The sequence below is a fragment of the Coloeus monedula genome (assembly GCF_965178545.1).
Source record: "Coloeus monedula genome assembly, chromosome: 17".
Taxonomy (NCBI): Eukaryota; Metazoa; Chordata; class Aves; order Passeriformes; family Corvidae; genus Coloeus; species Coloeus monedula.
Window position 1 is genome coordinate 1845469 of NC_138797.1, and position 27670 is coordinate 1873138.

Below are 27670 nucleotides of genomic sequence, written 5' to 3' on the forward strand. Positions count from 1 at the left end.
ACCACGGCACTGATCTGGCAGCTGCAGGGGTGAGACCCTCGTGCTGCAATCCAGGGTCCTCCTTGCACGTGCTGGCTGCGGGGTGAGCGGGGTGTGAGCCCTGCCCCTGCTCCTCTCACCTGCTGGATTTGGGCACCACATCAGGCTCCTCAGGGCATCCTGCCCTGCCACAGAGCATGAAAACTTCTATTTGGGGTCCAGGGCAAACTCCAGCTCAGCAATCCCAGAGATCAAGCAATTACTGCTGATCAGGAGGTGAAAATAGGGGAGTGGTTGAGAAGCAAGGCTTTTGGGACAGGGACTGGCACTGAGGATGGAGGGGACAGGGTGAACCATCCCTGTCAGGGAACCAAGGCAAATGCTTTCAGCATCTTAAGGAGGACATTTAGTAAGCTGTGACCTGCCCAGGTGCTGAGCCCTGGTTGTGTTTCACCCCAGGAAAGGATGGATATGGCATTCAAGGACCCAAGTTTATTCCAAGATCCAAGTTTATTCCCCGTGTGCCAATTTGTCACCCTTATCTCTGGCAGCCCACGCTGGTCTGGCAGGGCTTGGAAGAAAATGTTGCCCTTGAGGAAGCAGAACATGCTGGGAAAAGAGATCCAGCCAAATGAGATGCATGAGGCTTCCCTGAATTCCCTGGAGTAGAATTCTCAGGTCTCTGGGAGAGGGACACAGCACCTGCAGCAGGGAGTGGGGCTTTGCTAAGGAATCCTCTCTCTTCTATCAGAAAATTACCCCCTGACAGTGCTGGAGAGCAGCTGGAAAGGGAGGGGAAAGGGTTTGCCATGAAATTTGTGCAATGAAATCACAAAGCTTACAGAAAAATGGATCAACTGTGGCCCCCTCTTCTTAGATTAAAACTCAGAGTTACAATTTTCTGTTTCTCAGTAAAGGTTACAGCTTTCATTCTTCTTACTAAAAGCATGACAACTCCAAAATAAAAAACTTTCTATGACATTTGCCCCATCCCTGGAAGTGTCCGGGGCCAGCTTGGAGCACCCTGGGATAGTGGAAGGTGTCCCTGCCCATGGCAGGGGGTGGGATGGGATGAGCTTTTAGGTCCTTTCCAACCCAAATATTCCACGATTCTATGACCTTTGAGGTCTCTATCAACCCAAACCACTCTGTGATTCTATGTCAATTTGCACTGAAAAAGGAATTTTTAACCTAAAAAACTTCAATTAAAACTGTAGAACAGAATCCCCGATGTCACTGCTATGGAGAGCTATGAAATCTACAAAAGGTGGCCTTCCCATCAAATTCTGTGATCATGGCATTATTGATGTATCCCCACTCCACAGGACTTCCCTGCAAAGAGCCTGAAGAACGCTGATTATCGGGAGCATTGGTCAGCAAACTGCCAAGTGCTGGACTATTTGCTGCGCTGCTCCCCGTGATAAATAAACAAAACTGCTGCTTTGCCCTTTATAGCATTGATTAGATCTGGGTAAAACAAATAGAAAAGAAAAAAAAAACCTACAGGAGGGATTTACAGTTGCTCCTCAACTCGAGCTCAGCCCTGGGGGGAGGAATTCCTGTAAATGGTGTTGTTTCCAAGGTGCTGCAGTGGGATGGTGAAGGTTGAACACCGCCCAGCTGTGGCACGATAAAAACTGGAGTGGGTGGCACAGCCCTGGCTGAGGGTGGGCGGCAGGGTCAGGGGGGCAAAGTTTCTGAGCCAGACAGAGGCAGGAATAGCCTGAAGGAGCAGGAAAATGGGGAATCCAAAGGGGGAAAAGGGTCCCCAAGCTGCAAAACCTTTTCCAGTGAGGAAAAGCACTGCGAGAGCAGCATCCCAGTGCAGACCAGGAGCAACCTCTCCTTCCATCACCTCTTTGCAGAGTGCCTGGTGGCCTCTCCCATGCTGGCCATGGCACAGGAACACAGGGAGGGCTGGAACTTGGACCTTTCCTACAGGGTGAGCAACCTACAGGGTGCCCACAGAAGCTGTGGCTGCCCCTGGATTCCTGGGAGTGTCCAAGGCCAGCTTGGACAGGACTTGGAGCAACCTGGGATAGTGGAAGGTGTCTCTGCCCATGGCAGGGGTGGGATGGGATAATCATTAAGGTCCCTTCCAACCCAAACCATTCCAGATTCTATAATTTTGCCCTGCTCCAACACCACCATTCCTTGTGCAGTTCCAAGCCCTTAAAAGCACAGCAGGCTCAGAGCCCAGGGGCCAGCACAGAGCCTGGGGGGACTGCAAAGCTTGGGGTGGCACAGGTCTGCCCTGCTGGTGCTACAAGACCTACACCTGGTGAGCATGAGGGTGTCCAAGCCAGCATCAGCTTCACTGCCACCAGGACAGGAGATGGTGACGAGGTGGGGCAGGGATGGCAGACACCTGATCTGCCATCACGTTTAGCAGGCCACAGAGATGCTTCCAGGGGGGATGCAGGGCAGGCAGGAGCTGCCAGACCCACAGGGCACACAGGAGGCTCTAGGTGAGGAGACACAAGGAGGAAAAGCCTGCAGAGGGGACAGCAGCCATGAGATCCAGGTCTCTATCCCTGCACGCCTTTCCCTGGGCTCTCCCTGCCTGCTTCCCCACACCCCCTCAGTTCAGTGCCATCCACCCCCTCAGCATCCCCCTTCTCCCCCTTGACGATGGAAAATGATGGCACCAGACAGCCCCGATGTCCTTCTCCACAAAGAAATCCTGTGCCAAATCCTGTCCTTCATCCAGTGAGTGAGAGCAGAGCCTTTCTCAGTCCGAATGGTGATCTTCAATCTCCAGAGGCTTCTGCCACCTGCAGTACAGGCTTCACTTCTAATTACTGCTGTTAACGAATCTGCCTGCAACAGCAAGCTCCCAGTGCTGTTTTTCCAAGGGCTTTGTGGGAATGACACAGGCACCACATTCCCTCCCAGCCCTGTCCAACCTGGCCTTGGACACTGCCAGGGATCCAGGGGCAGCCACAGCTTCTCTGGGCACCCTGTGCCAGGGCCCCCCCACCCTCACAGGGACAAATTCTCTCCCAAAATCCCATCTAAATCTACCCTCTGTCCTCTAAAAGCCATCAGAAGAATCCCAGGGTTTTTTTTTTTCTGTTTGCAGCCAGAAACTTCCTGTGACCCAGGGGGCTTGCCCCACATTCCAGCAGGGAATATGAAATAGGATCAAGCCACCTTAGCCAGGAGACCCTCTTCTTTTTCTTTTTGAGCCCCCAAACCTTCTCTTCCTGTCTGTCCATCCCACCCAAGCCAGCACCTCTCTCCCTGCCAGGAGCAATCCCTCGGACAGAGCTCCTTGTTACTCTGAATTTTATGGAATATAGATCTGTCTCCTCCCCAGCTCTGAGCTTTGCTGACTCAGAGAAAGGGATCTTTAACGATCCCCTAGATAGCTGTTATTTTTCTTACCTAAGTGTTCACAAATTGCATCCTACGACCAATTAAACAGATGGTTTCTCATTTTTTCACAACAAACATAATTTGTAATTCCAAAATATCAATAAAAAGTCCTTTCTTCCTTTTTATATTCTGCAGCATTTGCAACTCAGCTCGGTAATTTTGGAGTCAATAATTAAAAAAAGGGGCAATTAGGGTATTAATTGGGAATCACCAAGTTACTTCATAGAATATATTCCATATTTATCCACTGCCTGCTCTGCCCAGACCGTTCTCACCACACGGAATGCTGCTCCATCATCACAGCTGGGGTTTTTAGAGCAGCCCATCCCTCCTTCCCAGCCCTTCATCTCAGCTGGGCACCTGGCTGGAAACACCAGACAAGTGATGGATCTGGGACAGGGCAAGGGAATGATGGATCCTGAAGGGATGAGCAGGATTTACCTCGAACTAAGCTGTGTTTGCTCTTTGGAACCAGGTGGGAAAACCAGCTTGGTCACTGTGGAGAATTAGAGTAAGAAAAGGGGAAAAGGATTTCCTGCAAATGTTATTGCCACCATAACCCCAAGGGTTTCATTTTATCAATGATGCATTTTGTTTCTTGCCTACTGTTCTGATTATTCCTAGGACTGAAAAATGGAAGTGGCCCAACAGAAGGTAGGTTTTTGGTATTAAATACCAGTGGTGTAGTTACCAGCCCAAATCACACTTCAGACATCCATGCATCCCTTTCACAGCCCTGGGAAAGGATCTGGATATGGCATCCCTGAGCCATGGGGAGGCTCAGGACCCTACAACGACCACAGGGTCATGGCCTTGTCTCACAGCAGGGAAGGGAGAGGATGAGCATGGAAGAAGAATATGGGAGAGGGTGGAGGAACAAGGAGTGAGCACCTCTGTTGGGTGGGTGTCACTTCCTGAGTGCCCCCAGTCCTGCAAATACACCCCAAAACAGCTCCCTCAGCCCCGGCCCTCCTCCTGCCTCCTCCCTTGCAGCCTGACATTTTTGGAAATGGGATGTTGTCCTCTCTTTTCCTTTCACAGCAATATCCAGATCCACGGGAGGCATTCTGGATGTGCCAGACTTGGCAGATTCAGATGGAGCCAGCGAGGCAGGGCACACACACGAGCCCAGGCACAAAGGCAGTGCACTCTGCTTCCCCAAGCAGATTTCCCGCTATCAGGAGGGATATTTCTGATATCAGAGTGCTAATACAGCCTGGCTTTAGATGGATTGGCAGCTCACCACCTGCAGTACAAAGACTTCCATCAGCTGTCTCGCCACACAAAGAGCAGCGTCTCTATCAAATCCTAATACCTGGTGATTCTGCAAGTTTGGGATTAATACCAAGGGTAAGGAGGAAATGCAAGTCAGCTGAATGCAGGGGGATGTTATCCCAGTTTGGGAACAGCTGCTCTGCACCAGCACAGCAGCCCTGGCACTGGAGCACACACAGAGGATGCAGAAGATGAAGGCAAAGAAGGACAAACATCCCGAGGGACTGCAGGACTGTTGCAGGCACTCTGGAAATAGTTCTGCAGGTGAAATGAGGTGAGGCAGAGCACGGGCACCGAGGGACAGAGGAAGTTCCCACGTGAGAAGGACTCACTGAGCCCATCAGAAGTGGTCTGAGGTGCAGCAGTGCCCTACTTCTGTCGCAATGGCAATGGCAGCTCAGGGCCTCCTCAAGGGAGGGGATTCTCCTCCTCTGCTCTGCTCAGGTGGGACCCCACCTGTGGAGCTGCCTCCAGCCCTGGGGCCCCCAGGGCATGAAGCAAATGGAGCTGATAGAAAAAGTGGCAAGGAGGCCACGGAGATGCTCCAAGGGCTGCAGCTTCTCTGCTCTGGGAAAGGCTGGGAATGCTGGGAGTGTTCACCTGGAGAGGAGAAGGCTCCAGGGAGACCTTAGGGCCCCTTCCAGAGCCTAAAGGGGCTCCAAGAGAGCTTTTTTTGGGACAAGGGATGGAGTGCCAGGACAAGGTGGAATGGCTTTCCACTGCCAGAGGGCAGGGTTGGATGGGATATTGGGAAGGAATTGTTCCCTGGGAGGGTGGGCAGGCCCTGGCACAGGGTGCCCAGAGAAGCTGTGGCTGCCCCTGGATCCCTGGCAGTGTCCAAGGCCAGGCTGGACAGGGCTTGGAGCAGCCTGGGACAGTGGAAGGTGTCCCTGCCCATGGCAGGGGGTGGGATGGGATGAGCTTTAAAGTCCCTTCCAAAACCATTCATGATTCCATGATCTCAGACCTCATGCACCCTTGGGGCTGCTGCAGCACCAGTCCCAGCAGAGGCTTTCAGGGTGGAGGGACCTTGGGATCAGCCCTCAGGACACTCCCTGCTCCCCCCCAGCTCTGCAGGGGGCTCCCAGGAAGGGCCAGAGGCAGGAGCTCCATCTCCACTTCCCATCCTCCTTTCAGGAATGGTTTCCAGTGCTGACACTGGACACTTCTCCTTACATTTGAGGAGCTGTGCTGGCCCCAAAGCAGGGCTGTCCAAGGACACTCACCAGTGTGCAGGAAGGGCTGAGACCAGCTGGATCCCTGTGGCCAGAGCTGGGACATCCCTCCCTGGATGGGAGTTTAGAAGGCAGGATGGAAAGGGCAGCAGAGAGCAGCTGGCAGAGCCCCTCCTGGGGCTGGGTTTTCTGTCGAGATTCCATCGATGTTGGTAAGAGATGGTGAAGGATTTTCTTGCCACATGTGGCTCTAGGATGGAGCTCCTGATCTATGGATCACAGCTCACCAAGGAGACAGCTCTGAGGAAAAATGCTCAGGAGGAAGAAATGGCACCGCTGTAGAGAAAAGCTCAGGGACTATTTTCTGGGGTCATTCCTCTTACAAAAACTGCCCTGTAGAGTGACAGAACAGCTCTTATCTGAGCACCAGGGACTCTGCAGCTAGCTCTGAGCAGGACAACCCCCATGGACTCATCCTTCAGGCTCATCGAACCATGGAATCATTAAGGTTGGAGAAGCCCTTTAAGATCCATGAGTCCAACCATTAATTAACCCAGCACTGTCCAGCCCACCCCTAACCCACATCCCCAAGGACATTTTTTGAACACCTCCAGAGATGGGGACTCCACCACTGCCCTGTTCCAATGCCTGACCACCCTTTCAGGGAAGGAAATATCCAATATCCAATCTCAACCTCCCCTGGCCCAGCCTGAGGCCGTTCCCTCTCCTCCTGTCCCTGTTCCCTGGCAGCAGAGCCCGACCCCCCCGGCTGCCCCCTCCTGTCAGGGACTTGTGCAGAGCCACAAGGTCCCCCCGGAGCCTCCTTTGCTCCAGGCTGAGCCCCTTTCCCAGCTCCCTCAGACACTCCTGGGGCTCCAGCCCCTTCCCCAGCTCTGTTCCCATCTCTGGACACGCTTCCCACACCGAGTGTGCCCGTGAGCTGTACCTGTACCTACAGGAATTCCTTCACCACAGAGTCCTGGAGCCAAAATCCAGCCAAATTTTACATTGCTCATCAGCTTTCCAGCAGCTCCAATGAATGCTGCTACACCATGTGCAGCCCTTAATTCCTCCCTGCATCACACAGGGCACCAGAGGCACCACCCAGGCACCAGGGCCCTACAAGGTTTTTCCCCAAATCTCCCTGCAGATGGGTCTCAGCAGACTTTCCACAGCCAGGAAAGGCAAGTGCAGCTTCCTCCACCCCCTCCCAGTGCATCACTTCTGCCAGCCCATCAAACCTTGACCTCCCAGCACTACGAACTCCAGCATTTCTACTCTGCTTGTGAGCATGAGAAAGAAAAAGTTCACTAAAAGACTCGGCTGGGTCCGTATCAAAAACTCTCCACCCCTTACACACTTTTCCCTCAAATTACAAAATAATATCACCTGATTTTACAGTTCTGCAGATTTCATGTCCCACAAAGCAGCATCTATGTGTGCTCCCAATTTCTGCCTGGCTTTGGCTTGGAGCATCTCCTACCTGCCTATTTTTATTTACAAGTACAAAGGCAAAGCTCCAGTGTAGTTTTCCACCCCCTGCAAACAGAGATATTGGTGTTTATTTATAGCTCCTTGTTTGCAGAGAGCCCACGGAGAGGGGAAGAGATGTCATTCCACGGGGAAGGCAGATGGATTGAATCAATCACCACTTGGAGGGGCCTGGGGTGTTTCACAAAAGAACCACAATTCACAATGGAAGATAAATTATCCAAACAGATCCAAACACATCCTTGTCTGTCAGTTACTGTCTCCAAACAATCTTCACAAGAAATAGAGCAGGATCCCCTCTTTGAGGTCTAGCAGTAAAGCACAGTTTTCCTCTCCACTTCTGGAGTTTGCTCAAGTTGCAGTCTCACTTTGAATCTCAAACTGTGTCACTGACTGACCCCCCAAAAAAGGTCTCCAGCTTCTTTAAAAGTTTCCTTTGACAGCTGGGAAACAAATCCTCCCAAAGTGCTGCAAACTGCTCTACCATGGAATGCTTGAAGTGTTTGTGCTGCAAGAGGCCTTAAAGCTCCTCTTGTTCCACCCCTGCCATGGGCAGGGACACCTTCCACTGTCCCAGGCTGCTCAAAGCCTCATCCAACCTGGCCTTGGGCACTGCCAGGGATCCAGGGGCAGCCACAGCTTCTCTGGGCACCCTGTGCCAGGGCCTCCCCACCCTCACAGGGAAGAATTCCCTCCCAATACCCCACCTATCCCTGACCTCCTTAAGCTTAAAGCCTCTCCCCTTTTTCCTATCACTCCACACCTTTGTAAAAAGCAGGGTAAGGTAAGGGTGGGTAGGATGGGGGGCTGTTCCTCCATGAAAAAAGGGTATTTCTGGATCTGGAGACAGAGGGAGAAGGGAGCCGCTCTCCTTTTCTCGTGCATTGGTAAAAGTTGTCAAAGATGGACAAGAAGAGCTTCTTAATTTGGAAAAAGGGCCAGCACCTCACAGACACCTACAGATTTCCCTGACAGCATCAGGGAACTGACCTACCTTCAGGAGTTAGAGGGTGATCCTAGCTGCAGTGCCAAACTCAGCTGAAGAGGGGAGAATGGGAAATAGGGAGAACGAGGAAGAGAAAAGATTAAAAGAGAGTTAATAGAATAAAGTCAATGTTCCCAGGTTTCCTACACACCTCTGCTGAGTGCAGCAGCCAGCTCCTCCAGGCCATGGGCATTTCAACCCTACAGTTCCCACATTTTATTCCCTAACCAATCTAACCATGCCAATACCCCACTGTGGAACTACAAGTATTTATAACCAGCCACCAATTAAACCAGCAATGTTCCCTTGGCTCCTCTGAGTCTGCCTGAGATCTTCAAAACTTTACATGACCCATGCAGTGCCCTTTGTATTCCCTCATTTTCCATAAGGTGATAATATCCCAGGGCTGTTACACTCAAGGGATTACCACTTTGATGCCCTGGGAGTCAGGAGGTGGAATGACAGGATCATGGAATATCCCTGAGCTGGGAGGGATGATCCACAGGGATCATCCAGTCCAGCTCCTGGCCCTGCACAGACACCCCAACAACCCCACCCTGGGCATCCCTGAGAGCTCCTGGAGCTCTGGCAGCCTCAGGGCCGTGCCCATTCCCTGGGGAGCCTGGGCAGTGCCCTCTGGGAGAAGAACCTTTTCCCAATATCCAAAGGCATGATATCCAACCATGTCCATTGCCAAAGCCAGTTTCAACCCCCTTTATACAGCCTGGTTCTCCATCAGACAGAACCAGCTCAGTGACACAATATCCCATGAAAATGGAAATCCCATTTACAAGCACAGCTCTAACCAAAGTATTTTTTAGCAGGAACAGGGAACTATGTAGATAACCATTATTTTGAGCCTCAGCCTGCTGTGTTTTGTGCCTGTTCTACAGGAGAGCAAGTAACAGCTCACGATCTTGCCTTGCTGTGTGTTTTTAACAAACATATGGTTCCCATCCTCTGACCCCTTTCCCACTTCTGGGCTCAGCTGACAAATCACATGGCCACAGATGACAAAACAACCTGAGTCTCTGCAGTACTGTGCTTTCCAAAGCCGTTGTGGTAATGGCAGGGACTGCTCTCTAAGTAAATGGACCATTTATGGTGGCCAATAAAAGCCCTCAATTCCTCACAGCCATGAAGCAAATCTGGGGGTTCCCTCTTTGTCCGAGCTCTGGGGAGCTGGACTGTGGCAGCCACAGGGCAGCTAAAAGGCAGAAGAAAAGTAATTAATCCCTCTTTCCTTCCACAGTTTCCTCACAGTTTAAATGCAGAGCAGGAAAAAGCTCCAGAGCAGCGGGAGAGCTGGGCTGGGGGCAGCCAGGCCTCCCCACGGCAGGTTTGGCTGCACCTCCCCATCTCCAGCATAATGGCAGGAACAAAGAGCTGCTGGGAGCACAGACTTCCCTCCTTGCTCAGAGCTGGAACCAAGTGAAGTCTGACCCATCCGTGTCCCTGGAACACCTCCCTGCCTGCAGGAAACTCAGCAGAGAAGCTACACCAGGTCATGGCCATCAGGCCCTTCCATCTGGGAAAGGACCTTTACCTTAGCACAGCAATGGGATGGGAATTAGCCAGAGTTAATTTTGAGACATTTGGGGTGGAAGCCAAGCCCAAGGAAGTGGGGGATGCAACAAGCAGCAATCCCAGCCCTGTTAGGCCAGGAATTACAATGCAGCAAGGTCACTAATGAGGGGGAGGGGGGGGGAAACTCATCCAAGCAGTTCTGAGTGGGAGGGAAGGGTGGGAGATGACGCTGGAAAGCGCAGGGTGAAATCAAACTGGAGAAATCAATATTGGGAGAGGACAGAGGGGGGGCACGGAACACAGGAAGAGATAAATTAAAGGCTTGCCCAAGTGCTGTGATGGCTAGTGAGCAATAAATTAAATCAAAAAGGGCAATGGGGACGAGCAAGGCACTGTAAAAAATTAATTAAAAGGAAGGGAGGCATAACCAAGGCATAAAACATGGGTGCTTCTGGAGAGATTAGAGGAGCCAGGCAATGAAGAGGCTTTGGGAAGTGTAATAGGAGCCAAGGCAGAGGCTGTAAAGGCTGTGACCGCATGGAAGGGTCAGGTGAACAACACAGATGCATTTCCAGACTCTGAGAAGCAGCAAAGCATCGGAGAAGAAAAGAAATCTCCTGCAGAAGGAGGTGCTGGCATAGCAAACTTCACTCCTTGGCTTCTGTAGCCAAAATGCAGCAGGGTCCCTCCATCTGCCTGCTGCTGTCCCCTGCCCCTCTGCCCCACGGGAGGGACACGGGGCTGCTGCAGGGTGGGGCATTTTCCCTGGGTGTGTTCCCCACTGTCTGCACAGACACAGGGAAGGGCTGGGCAGGGCAGACTGGAGCTGGCTGCCCCCAGGACTCCCCCCTGGCTCTCCCAAATGCATCCCCAGGCTCCCTGCAGCCATCCCTGCAGGCATCCCCCAGCTCCTGAGCAGAATTCACCAGCCCTGGCTGCTGCAGCCCAGTTTGGCCCATCCATGGGGTGGATGCATCCCGCTGCCTTCTGCAGGCTGGTGGGACAGGCAGCATTTGGGTGAGGCCACAGGACAAGCACAGCCTCACATCCACATCCCTGCTGGTCCAGCAGCCATCAGGGCTTGAATGGCAGGTGTGAGTGCACAGGGGGACACCCTGCTTCCCTCCAGGACTGCCCTGGGCTGAGCCCTTGGACACGGAGCTGCTGCACTGTGAACACAGCAGTGCCATGCACTGGGAGAGCCAGGGCTGGACAAGGCCTGGGTGGAGAGAGAACAGCTCAGGCACCTCCCTCGAGCATGGGGAACTTGCCTGAAGTCCCATTTGTGTCCTGGGCCCACCGTCCAAGAGCTGCATGGGGCCAGCCCAAAGCCCTGCAGCCCATTCCCTGAATCACCAGGGACAGTGGAAGGTGTCCCTGCCGTGGCAGGGGTGGAATGAGAGGAGCTTTAAGCTCCCTTCCAACCCAAACCATTCTGGGATTCTGTGAAATGATTACAGGAATATTTTCAGGCCCTTCAAGCCACAGGGGAAAAGAAAGAATCGGCCAAGTCTGGCTCACACCTGCCTTTAAAGCAGCTTTCTTTGAAATGAACAGGCTGCCTCAGTGCTAAGAAGATTATAAGCAGAGACACCTCTGCCAGAGGAGGGAAGAAGGAATAATAAAGGCATTCAAAGCTGTGACAAGCAAATGGGGGAAAAAAAAAAAAGAATGAAGCAGACTTTTTGGATCTAGGTACAAGGAAGATCAAGGCACAGACAGTGACAGGCAAAGCCGGACAAGGAACAGATTCAGAACATCTCTGTGGGGCTGAGCCACCCAGCCCAGAGCAGCACAGGGACTCTGCTGAGCCCCAGCGGACACTGAGCAGGCAGGGAAGGCTTGGAGGGAAAGTAGGGCAAGAAGTGATGGATAATTAACAACAGCAGAGAAAGCTCAGTGGCCCACAAACCTCTCCCTGCCCTGACAAACTTCTCCTTGGCTTCGGACCAGAACTGTGGGAAGCTGAGGGATGGTTCATTGCACCCCACTCCTAACAGGCAGCAGAGACAGGCTCAGGGAAGCTGTGATGTAAAGAGAGGGGAAAGGAGGGGGGTTCTTCTGGCTCTCCACAACTCCCTGGGCTCTGCTCCCGGGAAACAAGGGACAGGACAAGAGAAAAAGGCCTCAAGTTGTGCCAGGGGGGATTCAGATTGGCTATGGGGGGAAATCTCTTCATTAAAAGGGCGGTCAAGCATCAGAAGAGGCTGCCCAGGGCAGTGGTGGAGTCACCATCCATGGAAGTATCCAAAAAACATGTGGATGTGGCACTTGGGGACATGGTTAGTGATAAGCTTGGCAGTGCTGAGTTAAGGGTTGAACTTGATGATCTTGGAGGTCCTTTCCCACCGTAATGATTCCAAGATTCTCTTGCGAGATAACCCATGGAAGGTGAACAGGGTGCAGGTGTCCTGGCTTCACACAGCACAGCAAGGCCAGGCTTTTAGGGATAGGTGTGGGGGAATGGAACAAGGTTTGATTACAAGGCTTTTCCCCCAGTACAACAGGAAAAACAGGCAAGAGACCAAGGCTGCCCTGGTCCCTTTGCATCTCTCCCCTGGGAAGGGGGGTGGGAACAGCCCATGATCAAGTGTTTGTCCCAAAGAATCATGGAATGTCCTGAGCTGGAAGGGACCCACAGAATCATCCAGCCCAGCTCCTGGCCCTGCACAGACACCCCAACAACCCCACCCTGGGCATCCCTGGCAGTGCTGCCCAAATGCTCCTGGAGCTCTGGCAGCCTCGGGGCCGTGCCCATTCCCTGGGGAGCCTCTACAGAGTTCACCTACCAGAGGAAAGCTGGGGACCCACATCAGTCCTCCGAGCTTGCCCAGCACATCCCAAGGCCAGCCCCACTGATCCACTGACCCTGTTTTTCCAATGGAACCTCCATTCTCAGGAAGAAACTAAAAAGAAAGGATTTTAGCAGAAAAAAACCCCGACACCCTACCTCAGACAGCTCATCATAAACACAGGGCTTGTGGCATCATCTCCCATCCTCTGGATGGCACAGCCCAACCTCTCCAGGCAGCACAAGGTCCCTGAGGCTTCCCCACATCTTTTGTCACAGCACTGCCTGTGAAAGGTCAGTGCCTCACGGAAGCAGCACATCTAATGATGAAATGGCAAAATAAGCAACTTTTTGGCTCATTTCCTGCAATCTCCAGTTCAGGCCGAGCTGGAAGCAAATCTCAGGCCTGGATTCCTACAGATGAAGGACTGTGGCCACCTCACTGTTTACCTCTTCTGCATTTCCTGCTAACCCTTATCTGTCTCCTTAAAAAACCCCCTAAAATCCATGCTCACACATCGTGTCTGATGCATCTGCCAAGGCCAGAGCCATCATATCCCATCCAGCACACATCAATACACCCTTGTAAGGGGAAGCTGAGAAAAGACGTGCAGGGAGATCTATTTTTGTACCTTCATTTTAAGGCACCCCTTGGACTCCCTCCTTTCTGACTCACATTCCAGCTCCAGAACTCAGGGATGCAGCCAGAAAGCTGCACCCAGTCAGGAGAGGATGTTCTGCCACTTCACTTTCACCCAAAGTTTGAGCACAGCCACGGCAGAGGAAGGGACTCGTGCTATCATCTGTCTGGTGTTTGCACAAGCAGTTATTTGGGAAAAGATTTTACATTTTCCATTCACGCACTACCTTAAGCTGAATTAACCTCCAAGTCTCGAGAAGCTCTGAGAAACAGATGATTTCGAAAAGGAAATCCAGGAGTGAAAAAGGAAAACCAAAAATCCCCCAGTCAGATAATTTAAATCGATATTGTATTTCAATAAGATCAAGATTTGCAGAAAACTGAGTGTTCATTATGAACCGCTTGCTCAGCTCTTCAAAGAATCAAACATTTGGGTTGATCACAGAAAACCATCTCAGCTCTAGAGATGAATCATTGGATAGGTGTTATTTTAACCCATGGCTTTCTTTGAGCATAGCTTTGCCTGAATGTACAGGTTTACAGTTCCACATGTGCTCGAGTTTCTGTGCTTTCTCCAGGTTTTCCATCCCAAAGCAGGTGTGGTGCAAAGCACTGCATTGTGTTTGCTGGGGGAACTCATGTCTGAGGAATCAAACATGATTCTGCTGATTTTCTGTTCAGCCTTACATCCCTTAAATAACACCCAGTCCTCTGCTCTTCCCAGATTCCTGTTGAGCCACACAACCTTCCACTCACCATCAAGGTCCTAAGCAGGAGGGTTCTGTCCTGCATCCATCACTTGGCATCTCTCCTATTGCCTGGGCAGAGCAGCTGAGAGCTTCAGGCAGCTCATCTGCAGTTCATTTGCTTATTTCCAAGCCCCAGTAAGCCCAGGGACAGAGCCACAAGGGTGTTTGTAATGGGTTAATTAGCAGCTCCTCTTCCCTCACTCATCCAGTGTCCTGCTCCTAAGGCTTCAGCATCAAAAATGGCAGCTCAGTGTGTCAGGACTTGGCTCTCACTGGAAAAGCTGATCCTTGCTGGGACTGCCTGGGTCCCAGCTCCCAGCCAGCCCAGCTCAGCTCCCCCACGCAGTGGGGGCACAGGGAGGGGATGGCTCCACCCCTGGACAACACTCAGAGCTGAGCCTGCAGACCCCACTCCTGGTGTGTGGGAACGCTAAATGACCCCTAATCATCCTCAAACAAAACAACCCCTCATGCTGGGAGCGTCCAAGGCTAGCTTGGAGGGGGCTTGGAGCAGCCTGGGACAGTGGGAGGTGTCCCTGCCCATGGCAGGGGTGGCACTGGGTGGGCTTTAAGGTCCCTTCCACACCAAGCCATTGTGGGATTCTGCGCTTTGCTTTCACTACAGACTGTGCCAAGAACATCCCAAAACTCACCTGCTTCCCTGCAGAGAGTGGTCAGGGACCGGCATCTCTGTGTGAGGAGAGCTCTCCTCCCACCCTACCTTTGCCAGGTGGGCTCCACAGCTCACTCCCACGGGACAAGAGTGAACCTGTCCCAGCCAAAACCTCTCCCAGACCCTTGGGAACATCCTCCAGCCAACCACCCCCGAGTACTGCACGAGCCGTGAGAGCATTCCCAGCACAGACAAGGGCAGTCCTTCCAGGGAGCCTACTCAGAATGTGAGCTTTAACTGTGTCTGTGAATTTTTTTACAGCAGATAAAGACTGGGGAGAGTGTGTTTTGGGGGGAATTTCTGCTCGTGTCCTCCACAGCCTGATGGTTTCTGATGGTTCACGACACCTGTGGGGCCTCTGGAATGAGTTCCAACCTGAGTGATCCAACCACCCATCCCTTGACAGAGGCACCTTAGGCACAGAGGGGAACTCAATCCCAGAGTTTGGCTTTTTTTAGGCTTGACCACGAGCCCTGTGAGGGTCACGTCCTGCAGCCCTTCCCAGCTCCTGCCCCCACTGGGTTCCAGGATCTGCAACCTCCTCCTGACCTGGTGCTCTCTAAATTAAGAACCTGTTACATCGCTTCCTTCCTTGGCCCACGGGGTGCTAAGAAGGTCACACAGATTGTAGCTTAAAGGGCCGCCAGGGCCCCCCTAATCCTGGCAGGACAGGAACTGCCCGAGCTGGTAACGACCTGAGCAGGTGATTAGAGTCTGGATTTATCTGTGCTCAGAGCCCTGCTGGCCCCCTCCACCCTGGGCTTCTTCTGAGACAGCCAGGAAATTTCAGCCATCCCATTTTTGCTGAGCCACCTAAGGATGCTCTGTGTCCTCTCATTACGGGGCACTCCCAGCCCTGTAAGGATGGACTCAGTACCAGCTATTTCCAACAATTTCCCTGCATTCCTGGAGTAATGGGCATTTTCATCAGCCTTCCTTGTTCTCCAGTCGCTCTCTGTGTTCCTCTCCCATTGCCTGAATGACAGATATTTCCCCACTGATATATTTCCCAAGGAACAGGGAGCTCTGCAGCTCCTTCTGGAATCAACCTTTATTCTGTGTGCCACCAGTAAGTGCAGGCAGAAGTGAAAAATGAAAGAGCAACTGATCAGCCAGCAGTGTTCAGGGGCTCAGGAGTCCTGAGAAAGGGAAGAACTTGTTGGATAAAAGACTTCCTCCCCTTACTTCCTCTCCCTTGTACAAAAAGAAGGGTCCACACTTTAAAACTCTAGTGGATATGCCAACAGCCAAAACAAAACCTGGAAAAATTTCTTGCAGTGTTCTTAATAAAAGTATCTTCGAAGTAAAAAACATGTATTTCTTCAATGCTGCCAAATCCTGCAATTTCATTTGCTGAGTTAAATTCTGGTCTATGGAATTAGGGCACAGGAGCTGTCTTAGTCATGCACAAAAGGGTTTTTAGCCAGGTCATTTGCTCAACGTATCTGTGTGCCAGAATATTTTGTGTCAAAATATCCTCCCTACCACCACAGGTACACTAAGCTGGAACAGAAAATGGTTTTGGACAAATCTGATGAAACCCAAGTTCCCTTTCTCCCTCAACTGCCTCATTTTGATTTGAAGAAGTTCAGTGAATCTTTTCCCTGCTGTTATTTGGAGTTTCCTGGATTAGATTTCCAACTAAGATCCTTATTTACTGTGTGTGGTATCTCTGGGGGTCCATCACACAACAGCAGAGCTCCTGCCTCTGTGATAAGAACTTTTATCTGATCGCATTTATTTTTCCTTTCTTCTCTGCAAGTTCCAAAGTAAAACTCCAACCGTGATACCAATTAAAATGTGAGTTCTGCAAACCCTGCTGAACTGGAAACTGAGAACCCCGTCCCTGGAAGTGCCCAAGGCCAGCTTGGACAGGGCTTGGAGCAAGCTGGGATAGTGGAAGGTGTCCCTGTTCATGGTAGGGAGTGGAACTGGATGGTTTTTAAGATCCCTTCCTTAACCACCCTGTTAATCTGTAATTTCTGCTTTCATCCATCTGCCCAGGAACTGGAAGAGAAAATCCACTGTTGAAAACTTTACACTGCTGCATCTTCCTGCCATGAGTTGAGCACAGAACGAGGACACCCTGAACTCTTTACCCTCTGCTGAAGCAAACTCGAGGTTTTACTCCCTGCTGATCCATTCTCACCTCAACAAAACTCCCAGCAGAGCAGGCAGAGCCCTCCCAGCTCCAGCCCTCACTGCTCAGGAAGCACAGCAAGTTTCCAACAGCCACAGTCATTCCCAGGCCAGCATTTCCCAACCCTTAGGTCATGCTGCCACTGGACCAGTTCCTAAATCCCTTCCCATCCCTCCATGAAACCTCTTCTTCACAGAGGTGCTTTCAGCTCAGCCCCCCTGGCCAAGCTAGGTCTGGGGGTTGTTAAACTCATGTCCTGACAGTCTGCTGGCATTTGGAGTTGGTTATCTTCCTAAACTGTGACCTGAGGACACCCCAGTACCCTTTGGGGATGAGGAACTCCTCCGTCCTGGCCTGAGCACTGACAAACACAGTCCCAGCGTGCTGGTGCTCCAGGAAATACCAGGGGAATGTTTCCTCCCAGCCCATGTGCCAGGGGCTGCCTGCTCTGCTCCCCCTGTGCAGAGGCAGCACCAGAGGTTTGACCAAACTCTGGGCACACCCAGCCCCCACACACCAGCTCTGCACCTCGCCTGCCCCAAGCACAGCATTCTCCACGGGCAGCACTTCCACCCCCTTGCTCTGGGATGTGCACAGGGGAGTCAGGAGCAGAGTCCACCTCCAGCTTACTCACAAGTCACGCTTGTTTTCACCTCCACCATGACAAACCGCAGACAGAACCTTCAGAAGCACCACAAGCAGTGAATCTAAAATGCAGACATGCCCAAACTCGTGTCCAGAACAACCCACAGGGTGTAATAACAGACTCACAGAACCATAGAATTAGGCTGGGACAGACCTTTGAGATCACTGGGTCGAGCCTCTGACCCAACACCACCTTGTCAACCAGACCATGGCACTGGGTGCCACATCCAGACTTTCCCCGGGCACCTCCAGGGGTGGGGACTCCACCACCTGCCTGCAGTTAAGGTGCTCCTGATTCCATCCCCAACAGCACCAGGGACAGGTGCTCAGCAAATCCATCAACCTCTGACTCCCTGAACACCCACACTAGGCCAGGGGGAGGGAAAATCAGCCTCTCCCAGCAGCCTCCAAGGGAGGAATCCTCAGACCGATCCCAGAACGAAGGCAGCTGTACCTCTCCTGCCCCAAATCCCACCACTGAGTCCCACAGCTGGGAATCACAGGCATCTCCCCCACCACTCCTCACACCCAAGAGCACACGGAGACACGGTCACTCACCAGGGCTGGCCGGGCACTTGGGCTTTGTCGCTCACCCCGTTCCCAGAGCGGGAGCAGGCGCAGCTCCTCTCTGTGCTTCTTCACCCTGCAGGAACCAGGACATGGAGGGAGGGTAAGCAGATAATCCACGACTTTCTGGGAGGGTGTGCAGTGCCGGAAAGCAAAGCTGCTGCTGTCTGCAAGGATCAGAGCCGGGACTTTCTGAGCTAAGACTCTGAGCTGCTTAGCACGGAGCTGGAAGCGGAGCAGACAGAGGTGGTTATGTTCCCAAGGCTGAGCACTTTGGGGGGTGGTTCAGGCTGGCTCAGGCACCAGAAATCCCACAAAAACTGCTTCATCAGGTTAATGCTGGCAGAGAACAAGGATAGAGGCAGGCAGGGATTTTTGGTCACGATGGCTGGGATTTGCTCAGGGAAAAAACAGAGTTTCTTCAAAGTGAAATATCCCAGAGCAAAACTTTTTCATAGTTTTGTTTATTTATTTATTTAATATTTGAAAAATGTGCTTTTGAAACGGAAGATTTTACTTTGGGTTGGGCCAACTTGAAACTATTCCTTGATGGAATTGAAATGTTGTGCTTTAAATCAGTTCCCCTGCATCCCCCGAGATGCCCCGAATCCCCCTGGAACTTCAAATTAAGGTGTTTTCCTTTCCCTGCCATGGCTGACATACCTGGCTGACCTGCCCAGCATGAGAGATGTGCCAGGTGGGACCATACCCAGGATTCAGAAGTGGAAACTGCAGGACTTTCTAAGGTATTTCTTGACTGGGTCACCCTCAGCACCCCCAGGCAGAAGCTCCTGGAGCAGCGGTGTTGGTCCAGACAGGGTGTCCAGTGCTGCTCCTCACAGGGAAGGGTGCAGAGCATGGATGCTCAGCCCTTTGTGCCCCTAAGGATGGTAAGTTAGACCTGGGTGAGGTCTAAGAAGTTGACTGATAACCTGGAGTGAAAGCAGCCAAGAGGTGCCACAGAAAAACCTCACCAAGAGCAAAATCAAGGGAGCTGAAAAAAGGACACCTCCCACTATCCCAGGCTGCTCCAAGCCCCAATGTCCAGCCTGGCCTTGGGCACTGCCAGGGATCCAGGGGCAGCCACAGCTGCTCTGGGCACCCTGTGCCAGGGCCTAATCTCTAACCTAAATCTACTCTCCTTCAGTTTAAGGCCATTCCCTGCTCTTACACTGAATTCCCCTTTACCATGCAAGTCCTATGGAATTCGGGCAGCAAAAGCAGCTGAGCCCAGCCCCTGCAAGGCTGGAGTTGATCCATCGAGTGCCCCATCCCACGATTTTTGTAGAATTACTTCAACCCACAATGCAAAAGTGAAGGAGAATGGAGGCAAGCACTCTGCCAAAACACAGCATCTTTTGAACAAAGTAACTGCACTGAAATGTGCTGGTTTATTTTCACTCTGGGCTCCCCAAGCCTTTCCCTTCTCTCCCTGAATGGTAACGGGCATAAAAATTAAACAGAAGTTCTCCAAGAGCAAATGAAACGCAATGAAGGGCAATAAATCACAGGGCTGGATGGCATTCCGAGGGAGCTGGGGGAGGGAAGAAGGGATGGAACAGTGCAGATACTGACTAAGATTTATCACAGACCCTTCAGAACCCAGGACTCATCCCTGGGCAGGGACTCCACACACTGGGCTGAACTTCGATGGAGCAGCAAAGGGAACGTGCCCAGCACAGCCGTGGGGTTGGAGTGTGGTGTCCAACACAGCACAGTGAGTGTCACCCCAGCATCACACCCTGACAAAAACACCTCCTCACCTCCCTAAAGCCACGATTCCATACCCACTGCTGAGGGCAGAGACTTGTAAGAAGATGGGGTTTTTTGGGGGGGGTTTCCAAGAAGTGCCCTTCCTGCTCAGCCAAAGGGCTGCAGGATGGACACATGGGGCCAGGGCTGCCTCTCTCCCTCCCCTGGGCTGTGCCACTGACACCAGGATCAACTGGGGACTCCAGGAAAAGAAAAGAGCAAAAGTAAATCCCAGTGCTGGAGCGGCATCCAGACACCTCCGAGCAGCAGCTATCCCACATGGAATGCTCTGGCATCTGACCTGGGATCCTGCCATCAGCACTTCCAGCCACCTGAAAACACTCCCAGGGCATCACACACAAGCCCACTGTTCTGGAAACACCAGGAATCAGCACTGATTTTCTTCTAGCAAACAAGCTCACCTTTTAATTTTGCAGGCACCTCCTACTGTGTTAAAGATCTTGCTCTCCAGGGATTTGCTCCTCAGCTGGGGCAGGAGATGGAAGACACGAAATGCCATTTAGTTGGGGATAAAGCTCCATCTTTGCAGTGCCTATCATAATTATGTGTCATTTAAGAACAAGTGTGGAGCAGGTGTGAGATGGCACCAGCTCCGCATGTCCATAAAAAGGGCTGACACCAGCAGTGTGCCTCAGAGAGAATCAGGTGGTGCAACTTCAAAACTCCTGTTCCCTTTGGGTTCTCTCTTGCTCTCTCCCCTCAAACTTCTCTGACAAATTGACTTTTGAAATGGGTAAAGAGAAATGGCATCTCAGGGAAGCCAAGGGGTTTGAAAGGAAGAGAATGGCCCCTGAAATGGTCCCAGCAATGGTCCCTGAAATTGTGGGGCAGGGCTGGTGCTGGAGTCAAGGAGGGAGAAGGGAAAATCATCAGCACAGCCAAGGTTCAGGTGATCCTGATACCCAACCTAAACCGCCCTGACACGGCTCCAGCCATTCCCTGGGGTCCTGTCCCTGATCAAGAGACATCAAGGTGCTGATGTCTGCCTTGGGAGCTGAGTCAGGTGGGAGAGGGTTTCTGCTCTCCCTCGGGTCTCCCAGCCCCTCTCTCTGTGCTCCAGCACCAGGAGGAGCAATGTGATAAATCCCCTTAATGCTCAGGGTTTCAGATGACCTGCAGAGAGCAGAGTCAAAGAAGGGCAAGGAGAGCTTACGGATGCATTATGCTCCTCGTTGTAAGGAAAGGGAAACCTGGAGTTCATCTTCGGAGCTGCTGGGGAGTCTCCATGGAGTTCAAGGCAGCTCAGTGGGCTCAAGCCTTCCCAAAACAGCTTCTGTGGCTGAGGCTTTTCCATCTGAAGAAGCCCCAAATCAGAATCCTCACGTGTGTCCCTCTGCGCTGAGAACTTCTCCAGCTTTCCATGTGAGCTGGGAGCTTGGATCTGATAGTGCCCCAGCCTCTCCTGGGCAAAAGCCCAGGGGGTGAGCATGACCCCTGAGCACTGGGAGACACTGGGAGAGACTGGCAGGAATCCTGGAGAAACCAAACCATTTGACTTCACGCCAAAGGTAGAGTGGCTCAGCTGGAAGCTTGAGTGTTCCTCCTGGGAAAGAGAGGCCTGAAGCATCAGAGCAGAGGTCCCTGCCCTTTGTGCTTCTCCAGATGTTATCTGTAACACCGTGGATTTATTGAAATCTATTTTTCTAACAAGTACCTTTTCTGCACCTCCTCCCATGGGAGACAAAAGAAGGAGGAGCCCCATTTAATTGATGCACTTTAATTAACTGCCTGTCCTGTCAAAGCCCTGCTCCTGTATTCTGATGCAAATTCACAGCCTTTCACTGTAAGCAAGATCTCAGTTTGGCTCCAGTCTTAAGTGATCTTTAATGTCACATTTTCTCCCCAGTGGATCCATACTCACAGAATCACAGCACGGTTTGGGTTGGAAGGGACCTTGAAAATGTCTCGTTCCAACTCCCTGCCATGGGCAGGCTGCTTAGATCCTTCAATTATCACTTCTCTGCTCATCCCACCTTGGGCTGGGCTTCTTTAGCTCCCAGCACATCAGACACTTTTCCTGACCGACCTCTTCAGCCAGGACGCTGCTCGGGGACTGTGCTGGGAGCTGGCTCTGCTCCCACCTGTCTCACACTGTCCTGCTCCAAGAGCCTGGCTGGGAGCAGGATGTGCCTTGCATGAGGCAAACAGGAGCATCTTCTGTAAGGGAGATATGAAACCCTAAACCACGTCCCAGGCAAGGAGCAGGGACAGGTTTTCCTGTTTCACTTCAAAGGGGCAAAGACACAACTCCCCATTGTCCCTAATTTTATGTCTTGATGTCTCCACCTTCTGCCTGTGAATTCTCTCCTGCTGTCAGGTCACCAGGCCAGCTGGAAAGCCATTTTACACACCCTGGCTAATCCAGAGGCACCTGGCTGCATCCTCCCACCAGCAAAATGCTGACAACAGAACTTATTAGTGGGCAGCAGGACTGTGGGTGGGTGACAGCACTGGCCTTTACTGTACCAGCCAAAAATCCAAGGGATTCAGGAGCAGCTCATCTCATGGCTCTTCCCCAGACTCCTTTCATGACCTTGGGCTCCAGCTCTGTGCTCATCTCTACCCACTGAGGCTGATAACATTTCCCAGATGTTGCCATGCCAGTAAATTAATTTATGGTGAGGAAATAATTCATTAGGATGGGCACAAAGGTCCATTTAGAATAAAAATGTAACCTGGTCAAGCTTTTTACTAGGCTTGTGCATTAGCTGGATATTCCCAATATTCTCACAATGTCTGGGCTGAGCACGTTGAGTGGCACAGGGTGCCCAGAGAAGCTGTGGCTGCCCCTGGATCCTTGGAAGTGTCCAAGGCCAGGTTGGACAGGGCTTGGAGCAACCTGGGATAGTGGAAGGTGTCCCTGCCCATGGCAGGGGGTGGATGGGATGAGTTTGAAGGGCCCTTCCAAACCAACTCATTCCCTGACTGTATGAAATGCCCAGGGCCAGGGGTGCTCTGCAGCAGGAGGCAGGTCAGGAGGGGGTTAACCTCTCCTCACTCAGCTGCTGTTGTCATGACACTGATGAAATCCCCACTGGAGAATGGTCCATGGACCACCATTCCTTCTGAAATCAACTGAGGGGTGGCACAGTGCCCTCCCTGTCCCAGACAGAGCACAGGCATCCCCTGGAGCCCAGCTGCTTTCCCTGCATCCCTCGCCAGCACTGACGCCGCCTGTGAAGCACCGTGCCAGCCCCAGACACCCCCACAGCTCCTGGGGAGCTGGGACAACCCCAGCTTGGACAGGGAATGAAAAACATCTCGACATCCCCAGCCAGACGGCTTTTCCTGTCCATAAAACATGAAGGGGGGCTCAGTGAGAGCAGGGCAGTGCCTGCTGAATCCCAGCACACCAGGACACCCCGGAGAAACACGGGAGAGGAAGGAGAAGCCCTGAGCAGCCTGTCAGAACTTCAGCAGTGGGGATAATTGGTTTGTACACATTCCTCTCACACCCAATTACCAGCTCGGTTTGGTGTTTGATTGTACACGACTCTGGTCCAGCAGAGCTGCTGCTGTTTCCATTCCTGCACACATCACCCAGTCCCTAAATCATTTTTAATAGCTCCTCTCCTCGCGTGCCCTTCCGGCTCATTCCAGCCCCATCAGCACGAGGCAGGTTGCAGATATGGAGGAGCTGACATTTCTCTTTTGAGTAATTTGCAGTGGATTTCTTGCCCGTTTGATGTAGTCATTTTGTTCTCGGCGCTGATGTGACATTAATTATTGTTAAATATTCTTATCTGTTACACACAGTTCTGTTTAGATAAAGGTCAGTGCGTGAACCCCTGACAGTGCTCGTTGCTGCCATGCTCCAAAGCCAATTTGTCATCCTCTCCCTTCAATACCTTCATCTTGGTTTCAGTTCATTTTTCCATTAATTCAGGCACAGTAGAGAGTCATTAAAAAATGCAAAAACTCTCAGCTGTTCAGCTCAGCACTTGGACAGAGAATTATGAGCCGGGGGAGCACCAGTTGCACAGGGAGGGCAGGGAATAACACCCAGGAAAATCCAGCAGCAGCTTCTTTTAAGGAACTGTATGGCTGCCCCCCAAAATCTGTACATAGTTCTGGTTTAATGAAAATCAGCCAAGCCTTGTGCAGCACACGGTGCCTTCTGCCAGCCTGGTGTGCAGTGGGATAACAGCACAATCCTGAGGCCCTGGCACAGGGTGCCCAGAGAAGCTGTGGCTGCCCCTGGATCCCTGGCAGTGTCCAAGGCCAGGTTGGACGGGGCTTGGAGCACTCTGGGATAGTGGAAGGTGTCCCTGTCCATGGCAGGGGGTGGCACTGGATGGGCTTTAAGGCCCCTCCAACCCCAGCCATCCTGGGGTTTCTGATTCTCTGCTAAGCCCACACCACCCTCTCTTGGCAGAGGACAAGCAGCGCAAAGCTCAAACTGTCAAAATCTCCCAGAACAGAAGCACCACCCAGCAGTGATCCATCTTCCCAGAGACCTGAGGAGCAGCTGGGCCTGATTATGGTGACCAAAACCAGCACCAGCATCTGCTCTGTCTTTCTTTTCATCTGTCTGACCAAATAATTACCCTCTGCCACCCTGAGGTGTCACTTCCCACCACATCACCTGCAAGGTGGGGATGCGAATGCAGGGACAGCCTTGCTGGGACTCACTCCAGCACCCCTGGTCCCTGCCTGCCTTGGGACCCCTTGATGAGCCAAACTTGCATCTCCACAGCCATTCAGGAGTAGGGGTGCTGAGGCTTTCCAGCAGCCCGTGCCCTCACATGGCTCTCCCTAGGGACAGGTCATACAATCCCACAGGGACACGCGTCAGCAGGGCACAAACAACAGAGCTCAGGCCAGCCAGGCTGGCACAGCTGGCAGCAGGAACAATCCCAGCTCAGCTTACAGCACAGGGAGCAGGGCTGGCAGCCCCGGTGCTGGGCAGACCTGTGCTACTGCCCAGCTGCAGCTCCCGGGCTTTTGTGCTCCACCCAAAGTGCTCCAGCACATCTGGAACCCACAAAGAGCCTGAATCCTACCCAGGGAGCCCTGCACACACTTCAGCTGAAGTCCAGGCCTAAGGGAGCGTCTGAGAGAGCCCTTCAGAGCACAGCCAGGAAGGAGAGGGCATGGAGAGCAGCTAAGCCCTCAAGCCAACCAAGACAGTGACAAGGGGCAGGGTGAAGATACTCAGGAGGCTCCAAATCCAGGACTACGTTAATCCAAGGGCTCTGCACAAGCAGAGAAGGATGCTAAGGTGGATTCAGCATGACTGAAGTACCACACCATGAATCGTGTGCTCATCCCAGCACTTGGCAAATGAAAGAACATTTGAACCTTTATTCAAAGTTACATTTAATTTTGCATTGTGCTAAATCATTCTGTACTTCTAAATAAAAGAGAATAAACTCCCAAACTCATCCCCCTCTCAGTGAAACACAAAGAAATTGTGCAATGTGCTGGATGTAATCGAGTGTGGGGTTTTCTTCCTTCACTTGGAATCACAGAATAATTAAAGCCGAAAAGGACCTCTAAGATAATTAAGTCCAACAATGCCAAGCCCACCACTAACCCACGTCCCTAAGCCCCACACCCACGTTTTTTGAACACTTCCAGGGATGGTGATTCCACCACTGCCCTGGGCACTGTGTTCCAGGGCTTGCCCACCCTTTCTGGGAAGACATTTTCCCTAATCTCCAACCTAAACCTCCCCTCGCACAACCTGAGGCCGTTTCCTCTCATCCTGTCCCTTGTCACCTGGGAGCAGAGACCAACCTGGCTGCACCTCCTGTCAGGGAGTTGGAGAGTGCGAGAAGGTCCCCCCTGAGCCTCCTTTTCTCCACACTAAACAACCATTTTATTTATCAGAACCATAAATAAACTCCCAGACAAAGGGATATTCACATCCCAGGTCCTCACCTGCACCAGTGCCAGTGGGAAGCAGCAGCACTGCCCCCCTCCCCTCTGCTAAATTGGGAGCAGGGAAGCGTGAGAGCTGGCTTCACATGTTGGGAGAGGTATGAGACACCGCAGGTCCTCTCCAGCCTTGGGGACGGAGTGTCCTGAAGCTAAAAATACAGAGACAAGCCAAAAAGTCAAGGCTAGCAAGAGGCATTAACAGAGCCTGTTTATTTCTGTAGCCAGTGAACATCCAGAGAGAGCCCGAGCCCCCGGCACTTGCTGCCTGCGTGACGGACAGGCTGCTGCAGCTGGAGGAGTCCGGTTTCTCCTGCACACACAGGGCTTCCCTCCCTGTCCCCTGCCCCCAGGGCAGCCTCACACCTTGCTTGCCATTCTTTTTAGCTGCTGCACAAAGCAGGGTAACGTGCAGGAGCAGAGGGACAAGGCAAATGATGGAAAGCACGGCCCTGGTGCAGGTTCTTGCCTTGCAACCACCACAGGGAGTCGGGATCCAAGTTTATCAAGGTTTGTGATCGAACCTGTCCAGAGTCAGTGGGATCCAAGATGGAAATCTCTCTACCAGCCTTTACCAGCAGCCTGGGTTGTGGTGGGACACGACCCACACCCGGAGCAGGACTGGGCTGCTCCCACCACACCTTCCCCAGGGCTCCTGCCCTGCACCATGCCCGGACACCTGCCACAGGTGGGGCCCGGCCCCTCCTCAGCCCAGGCCCAGAGGTCCAAGGAAAGTTTCCACTGCTAAAAGCAGTGGGATGCAACCTCACGGCTGGCAGTGGCAGACCTAAGCACAGGGATGCTCTTTGAGCCTGCTCCAGATGCAACCATCACAGAATCCCAGAATGGCTCGGGTTGGGAGGGACATTTAAGACCTCCAATCCCCTGCCATGGGCAGGGACACCTTCCACCATCCCAGCTTGCTCCAAGCCTCATCCAACCTGGCCTTGGACACTGCCAGGGATCCAGGGGCAGCTACAGCTGCTCTGGGCACCCTGTTCCATGATCAGACCCGTCAGAGCTCAGCTCCTCTCACCTGGCATAAAAAACCCCATGTGACACCAGGATGGAGTCACTGGAACACCAAGGGAAGACCACAAGGAACCTCTGGCACTGGCTACGTGCCAGGCTGAGCCTCCCACATAGGGCTCTTCAATTCAATTTGCCTTCCTTCATTAACCACAATGGATTTACACCCAAACCAGAACTGAAAAAAATCAATTATCTGTCTCTTTAACCTCACTGCCATGTTATCATTCCCTCTGTCCCATGTTTGGCTCCCCTCTAATATCCTTTCTCGCAGGCCTGACAGAAATTTGGCACACTCGTCATGCTGTAGGACAAACTTCCAAGGTAAAGAAGGGATAACATCCCAGTTCCTTCTGCAAGAGTGATTTCAGCACTAACTACTGCAAAAATATGAATAGAAAACTCCACACTTGTAAGAGCAGCTGATCCCTCTGCAAACTGCACTCCAGTGCATGGATTAAGTTCTAGGTCCTGCTGTAGGAAACCGTGTCCTTCTGGCAGGAATGCTGCTGGAGCTCTTGGATAAGCAGGTACTTGATTTTCAAGGCTGATGGCAGAGGAGCCTCACGGGAAAAGAGGATCCAAATTTTACCTATCAGGCTCCCACCAGCAGATGCTGTTGGCTTCAGGTGCTGGTGCAGCACTGAGAGCCACAGAACAAACGATCTCCAATGTGGGTTAATTAATTTTTCGTGCTACTTTGGCCTCTGAGAGCACATCAGATGAGGTAGAGCTGGTCTGAAACTGAAGGGAAGGTGCTGTTGCTGCTCTATCATTGCTGAGCTTTGACACGAAACCCAGTAAATCCCAGTGCAGCAGCCACCTGGACCCTTGGTCACGGTGCACAGACCATGGTGCCTCGAAGCTCTGACCAGTTCCTCACCCTCATCATCACAGGTACCTCGAGAGCCTCCTCCCAAAGGAGCCAGTGATCCCAATGCAGTCACAGGACACTCCACATGGCCTGGGGACC

The 27670-nt window shown here is 52.2% G+C and overlaps 1 protein-coding gene across 2 annotated transcripts in view; it reads right to left on the reverse strand.

Annotated features, from left to right (window-relative positions):
* The window catches only part of RALY (RALY heterogeneous nuclear ribonucleoprotein), a 118041-nt gene that overhangs the window by 59379 nt on the left and 30992 nt on the right, over positions 1–27670 (reverse strand). For both annotated transcript variants that reach the window (XM_082292891.1, XM_082292890.1), the window contains exon 2: positions 18007–18091. The gene's annotated coding sequence lies outside the window, so the exon portion shown is untranslated. The remainder of the gene's footprint in view (positions 1–18006; positions 18092–27670) is intronic.